The sequence below is a fragment of the Triticum urartu genome, chromosome 1A, assembly GCF_056163025.1.
Source record: "Triticum urartu cultivar PI428250 chromosome 1A, HENAU_Tu73, whole genome shotgun sequence".
Taxonomy (NCBI): Eukaryota; Viridiplantae; Streptophyta; class Magnoliopsida; order Poales; family Poaceae; genus Triticum; species Triticum urartu.
This window is the reverse complement of record NC_141873.1, coordinates 101,289,629-101,297,489: the sequence shown is the minus strand read 5'-3', so window position 1 is coordinate 101,297,489 and position 7,861 is coordinate 101,289,629.

Sequence of the window (7,861 nt, the reverse complement as noted above, 5' to 3'; positions counted from 1 at the left end):
CGGTTTGGAAAAACCATACTCGTGGTATTTAACAATTTCTCAAACCTTTTACAAGGAATGGGGCAGAGATTTCAATGGGATGCATGGAAATAGTCAACCAGAAACGCGTCATTTACTGGGTTGTCAAATATAGAACAATGAAATATGTGCTTGAAAAACGTGACGGCTGGCATGGTGCCATGGTATGGCCTCACCGTGCCCTGGTTAAAAGCAGAGAAGGTTTGATTTATGTCGTCATGCACACCCTTCATAAATTGAACCATCACCGAGGAAGTTCAATGCTCTCGAGAGGGAAATAACCAAGACTGAAGGGGAATCCAAATTTATGTCCGAGTTTGTCATTCAGTTTTTTTCCAACGATCAACATACCGCCTCAAATGCAACATGTTCAAATTTGACATTTTTCCGAACTCATTTACCATATTTAGGGGATTATGTGCATTTTCTAGGCATTAATTATGCACATAATTCAAATTCAAACAATCGGTGAATGAAAAGGTGCAGAAGAATGGTCTAGAAAACCATGCTCGTGCTATTTAGTACGTTCTCATGCCTTTTACAAGGAATGGGCAGATATTTCAAGGAAATATGTGGCAATAGTCAACCATAAATGTGTCGTTTACTGGGTTAACAACTATACAAAAATGAAATACATGCTTGGAAAACATGACGCCTGGTGTGGTGCCATGGTATGACCTCACCGTGCCCTAGTAAAAATGTCGTCATGCACGCCTTTCACAAAACGAATCACCACCGAGGAAGTTTCATGGTTTCGAGGGGGAAATCACAAAGATTGAAGGGGGATCCAAATTTCCTTTGTCCTTTGTCCACGAGTTTTTTTTCTACGATGAACATACAACCTGCAAATCACCGTGTTTAAATTTGGCACTTTTCCGGGTTCATTTGCCATATTTAGGGAATTATATGCATTTCCTAGGCATTAATGCACATAATTCAAGTTCAAACAATCGGTGCGTGAAAGGGTCCACAAGAACGGCTTGGAAAACCATGCTCGTGCCATTCAGTAAATTCTCATGCCTTTTACAAGGAATAATGGACAGATATTTCGATGAAATGTGTGGCAATAGTCAACCACAAATGTTTGTTTGTTGGGTTTTCAACTATAGAAAAATGAAATAAATGCTTAAAAAACATGACGCCTGGCATGGTGCCATGGTATGACCTCACCATGCCCTTGTAAAAATTTGAGAAGGTTTGGCTTATGTCGTCATGAACGCCCTTCATAAATCGAACCATCACCGAGGAAGTTCCATGCTTTCGAGAGGGAAATCCCCAAGATTGAAGGGGAATCCAAATTTTCGCCCTAGTTTGTCATTCTTTTTTTTTCCAACGATCAACATACCGCCTCAAATGCAATGTGTTCAAATTTGACATTTTCCCGGGCTCATTTACCATATTTAGGGGATTATTTGCATTTTCTAGGCATTAATGGACATAATTAAAATTCGAACAATCGGTGCATGAAAAGGTGCACAAGAACGGTCTGGAAAACCATGCTCATGTTATTTAGTAAATTCTCATGCCTTTTATAAGGAATGGGCAAATATTTCAAGGAAATGTGTGGCAATAGTCAACCATAAACGCGTCATTTACTCAGTTAACAACTATACAAAAAATGAAACAAATGGTTGGAAAACATGACGCCTGGCGTGGTGCCATGGTATGGCCTCACCATGCCCTGGTAAAATTTGGAGAATGTTTTCCTTATGTCGTGATGCACGTCTTTCATAAATCGGACCATCACCGAGGAAGTTTCATGGTTTCGAGGGGGAAATCACCAAGATTGAAGGGGGTCCAAATTTCCTTTCTCCTTTATCCACGAGTTTTTTCTACGATGAACATACAACCTGCAAATCACCGTGTTCAAATTTGCCACTTTTTCGGGTTCATTTGCCATATTTAGGGGATTATGTGCATTTCCTAGGCATTAATGCACATAATCCAAGTTCAAACAATCGGTGCATGAAAGGGTCCACAAGAACGGCCTAGAAAATCATGCTCGTGCCATTTAGTAAATTCTCATGCCTTTTACAAGAAATGGACAGATATTTTGATGAAATGTGTGGCAATAGTCAACCACAAATGTTTGTTTGTTGGGTTTTCAACTATAGAAAAAATGAAATAAATGCTTAAAAAACATGACGCCTGGCATGGTGCCATGGTATGACCTCACCATGCCCTAGTAAAAATTTGAGAAGGTTTGGCTTATGTCGTCATGCACGCCCTTCATAAATCGAACCATCACCGAGGAAGTTCCATGCTTTCGAGAGGGAAATCCCCAAGATTGAAGGGGAATTCAAATTTTCTTCGTTCTTTGCCATGGAGCTTTTTTATACGAAGTACACCCTGCAAATCACTGTGTTCAAATTTGGCATTTTTCCAGGCTCATTTACCATATTTAGGGGATCATGTGCATTTTCTAGGCATTTAGCGCATATAAATCCAATCCAGCTACAGCTGCACGGGTGTGATGTGAGGGACATGGATTGTCGTTCGATCGCGGCCCATCCTACGGTGCACACACGCGATCCGCATGGCTGGGGTTCCGACCAATCATAACGCAACACACAATAGGCTCAGTGCACACTGTTTCCGGAAGCGACGGCGATGAACCGTGTGCGATAATGAACGAGCAAAATTGTAAGGGAAGCCAAATTTCTGTTGTCGTTTGTCGTTGAGCTCTTGAATACCACGGCACTATACGGCTAGCCGGCCCCTCCGTCCCAGTGCTCTCTCCAGGTGTCGCCCATGGCACCGCGACGCACAGTAACTGGTAAGGAAGTGATGGCATCTCGCCGCGCCGCATTCCTCGCCGCTCGCGACCGCACACATGGTAAGGAAGCGATGGAATCTCGCCGCTCTGAGTTCATCGCCACCGGCGGCCAGACAGTTACATGGGCGGACTTTGAGACTGCCGTGGCCGAATGGGTGGTGGATCTAGAGGCGGCCAAAGCCGCACAGAAGGAGCAGAAAAGGCAGAAAGCAGTCAAGAAAAGAGAGTCCCGCCGCCGCAAGAAAAAAGAGGCCGCACGCCGTGGTGAGGAGAGCTTGGCGGAGATCGAAGCACGGTGGGTTGCCGCCTACAAGGCCGGGAAGGAGAACATCGACGTCTGGCCAGCATGCCCCGATGGCAGCATGTGAGAAGTAGTTTAAGTTTGTAGTATTAGAGCAAATTACTAGTAGTACTTTAAGTTCGTAGTATTAGCGTACAATGTCGGTAAGAGCATCCTTTGAGGGCATTGAGCGTTGATTAGCATGTGTGCCCGTGTGCGTTTTTTGCGTTAATCATTAGAAGATCACAAAACACATGGTTTCTATGCCGTACCCATCTGTGTTTTTTGCGTTAATGACCCATAAGTCAGTTACATGTGCGATGTTTCCAGGCATACCATTGACTGGCAAAAATCAAGTACACGTGTAAATTTTTTTGTAGACAGGATCTGCGAACTTTCTTTTTTCTCGCACACGAGTATTTTACGTGCTTCGTCTGTGTTGTGTGTTTCCCCTGCCCAAGTTTCAAGTTTCGCACCGAAATTTTCTTTAGGCGCGCGATTTCAGAATTTATTCCTCCAACCACATCCCCTTCCCCTCAGTATCCCCCTCCCTCGTGCCTCCCCCTACTGACATCTCAAACCTCCGCCGCCGCAACCACATCTACGTTCTGATCAGATCCAGTCAGGTAACCCATCGATCTCTATCATGTTCCCGGCCTGATTGCTTAAATGGCGCCTACAAAACATCCTCATGCCTCCAAATCCCCCCAGGAGGTTATGGCGGTCCATGGCGTGATGGCCAATGTGCGTGTTGACCCAGAGGAACACCTCGCCTCCGCCGCCGCCGCCACCGACATGGCGCAGGCTCTGGCCCAGATGAAGTCCCCCAACGACTACCCCCCAGGACTTAACAGGTAAGATCTGACCAGCTAAATCTAACCAATACCACTTGCAATGGCTATGATTTGTACAGTTGATGTATTAAGCATGTTCATGCCTTGTTTATTTCAGTACTGCACACTGTGTGATGTGATAACCCACAAGTATAGGGGATCGCAACAATTTTTGAGGGTAGAGTATGCAACCCAAATTTATTGATTCGACACAAGGGGAGCCAAAGAATATTCTTAAGTATTAGCAGCTGAGTTGTCAATTTAACCACACCTGGAAACTTAATATCTGCAGCAAGGTATTTAGTAGCAAAGTAATATGATAGTAGTGGTAACGGTAGCAAAGGTAATATTTTTGGTTTTATAGTGATTGTAACAGTAGCAACGGAAAAGTAAATAAGCGAAGAACAATATGTGAAAAGCTAGTAGGCAATGGATTAGTGATGGATAATTATGTCGAATGCAATTCCTCATGCAATAGTTATAACATAGGGTGACACAGAACTAGCTCCAGTTCATCAATGTAATGTAGGCATGTATTCTGAATATAGTCATACATGCTTATGGAAAAGAACTTGCATGACATCCTTTGTCCTACCCTCCCGTGGCAGCGGGGTCCTATTGGAAACTAAGGGATATTAAGGCCTCCTTTTAATAGAGTACCGAACCAAAGCATTAACACATAGTGAATACATGAACTCTTCAAACTACGGTCATCACTGGTAAGTATCCCGATTATTGTCGCTTCGGGGTTAACGAATCATAACACATAATAGGTGACTATAGACTTGCAAGATAGGATCACGAACTCACATATATTCATGAAAACATAATAGGTTCAGATCTGAAATCATGGCACTCGGGCCCTAGTGACAAGCATGAAGCATAGCAAAGTCATAGCAACATCAATCTCAGAACATAGTGGATACTAGGGATCAAACCCTAACAAAACTAACTCGATTACATGATAAATCTCATCCAACCTATCACCGTCCAGCAAGCCTACGATGGAATTACTCACGCACGGCGGTGAGTATCATGAAATTGGTGATGGAGGAAGGTTGATGATGATGATGGCGATGGATTCCCCTCTCCGGAGCCCCGAACGAACTCCAGATCAGCCCTCCCGAGAAGTTTAGGGCTTGGCGGCGGCTCCGTATCATAAAACGCGATGAATCCTTCTCTCTTATTTTTTTTCCCGAACACGAATATATGGAGTCAAGATGGACGTCGGTGGAGCATTAGGGGGCCCACGAGGCAGAGGGGCGCGCCGAGGGGGTAGGCGCGCCCCCACCCTCGTGGACAGGGTGTGGCCCCCCTGACATGGATCTTTTTGCTAGTACTTTTTATATATTCCAAAAATAATCTCTGTTGATTTTCAGGTCATTCGGAGAACTTTTATTTCTGCACAAAAATAACACCATTGCAATTCTCCTGAAAATAGCGTCAGTCCGGGTTAGTTCCATTCAAATCATGCAAGTTAGAGTCCAAAACAAGGGCAAAAGTGTTTGGAAAAGTAGATACGACGGAGACGTACCAACTCCCCCAAGCTTAAACCTTTGCTTGTCATCAAGCAATTCAGTTGATAAACTGAAAGTGATAAAGAAAAACTTTTACAAACTTTGTTTGCTCTTGTTGTTGTAAATATGTAAAGCCAGCATTCAAGTTTTCAGCAAAGATTATGAACTAACCATATTCACAATAACACTTAGGTCTCATGTTTACTCATATCAATGGAAATAGCGAGCAATAAAAGTAAATCTCGGATGAAAACACTTTCTCAAAACAATCATAATATGATATAACAAGATGGTATCTCGCTAGCCCTTTCTGAAACCGCAAAACATAAATGCAGAGCACCTTTAAAGATCAAGGGCTGACTAGACAATGTAATTCATGGTAAAAGAGATCCAGTCAAGTCATACTCAATGTAAACTAACAATAATACATGAAAATGACAGCGGTGCTATCCAACTGGTGCTTTTTAATAAGAGGATGATGACTCAATATAAAAGTAAATAGATAAGCCCTTCTCAGAGGGAAGCAGGGATTTGTAGAGGTGCCAGAGCTCAATTTTAAAATAGAGATGAATAGTATTTTGAGCGGTATACTTTCATTGTCAACATAACAACCGAGAGATCTCGATATCTTCCATGCTACACACATTATAGGCGGTTCCCAAGCAGAATGGTAAAGTTTATACTCCCCCACCACCAACAAGCATCAATCCATGGCTTGCCCGAAACAATGGGTGCCTCCAACTAACAACAATCCTGGGGGAGTTTTGTTTGCAATTATTTTGATTTGATTTGAGCATGGGACTGGGCATCCCGGTGACCAGCCATTTCTCGTGAGTGAGGAGCGGAGTCCTCTCCTCTTGAGAATAACCCGGCTAGCATGGAAGATACATACAGCCCTAGTTGATACATGAGATATTCGAGCATACAAAACAGAATTTTTATTTGAAGGTTTAGAGTTTGACACATAAAATTTACTTGGAACGGCAGGTAGATACCGCATATAGGAAGGTATGGTGGACTCGTATGGAATAACTTTTGGGGTTTATGGAGTTGGATGCACAAGCAGTATTCCCGCTTAGTACAAGTGAAGGCTAGCAAGAGACTGGGAAGTGACCAGTTAGAGAGCGACAACAGTCATGAACATGTATTAAAATTAATCAACACTGAATGCAAGCATGAGTAGGATATAATTCACCATGAACATAAATATCGTGGAGGCTATGTTGATTTTGTTTCAACTACATGCGTGAACATGTGCCAAGTCAAGCCACTCGAATCGTTCAAAGGAGGATACCACCCTATCATACCACATCACAACAATTTTTATAGCATGTTGGCACGCAAGGTAAAGCATTATAAACTACTAGCAAATTAAGCATGGCATGAGTAACTATAATCTCTAATTGTCATTGCAAACATGTTTCATTCATAATAAGCTGAATCAGGAACGATGAACTAATCATATTTATAAAAACAAAAGAGGTCGAGTTCATACCCGCTTTTCTCATCTCAATCAGTTCATCATATATCGTCATTATTGCCTTTCACTTGCACGACCGAACGGTGTGGATAATAATAATAGTGCATGTGCATTGGACTAAGCTGGAATCTGCAAGCATTCAATTCAAGAGAGAAGACAAGGTAATATGGGCACCCTATTATATCAACAATAATGCATATGAGAGCTACTCAACATTTTCATCGTGGTCTTCTCCTCTCGACCCCCAAAGGAAAGAAATAAAACAAACTATTTACACGGAAAGATCCCAACAAGCAAAAGAAGAACAAGAAATCTTTTTGGATTTTCTTTTTGATTACTACTACTACACGCATGAAAAGTAAACTAGTTAAGAGCTACAACTAATTTTTTTTCTTTTTTTTCTTAAGGTTTTTCAAACACACAAGAAGAAAGCTTAAAAAGAAAATAAACTAGCATGGATGATACAATGAAAAAGTATGAGCACCACAACTGGCATGAGTGTGTGAACATGAATGTAATGTCGGTGAGAAATACGTACTCCCCCAAGCTTAGGCTTTTTGGCCTAAGTTGGTCTATGCCCATGGATCAAAGATGCTCTCTCCGGTGTACTGAGGAGGATCCTCAGGCTGCCACTGGTTGGCGATCTCCTCTGGATTCCACTGATAAACAGACTGACGGTGAGGATCAAGTGGTGGCTCCGGCTCGTGCTCTAGAGCTGACATCAGGCTCTGGTAGGCATGAATGGCCTCCGGCAGAACAAGGTACATGCCTAAAAATATGTTGAACAAAGAGGGCGCGGGAAAGGTAATAAACTCACAATATTTTTTGTTAAATATCAATTTATATTTGAGTGTCTTCTTCTTATCCTTGATACGTATCCGTCGTATCTACTTTTCCAAACACTTTTACCCTTGTTTTGGACTCTAACTTGCATGATTTGAATGGAACTAACCCGGA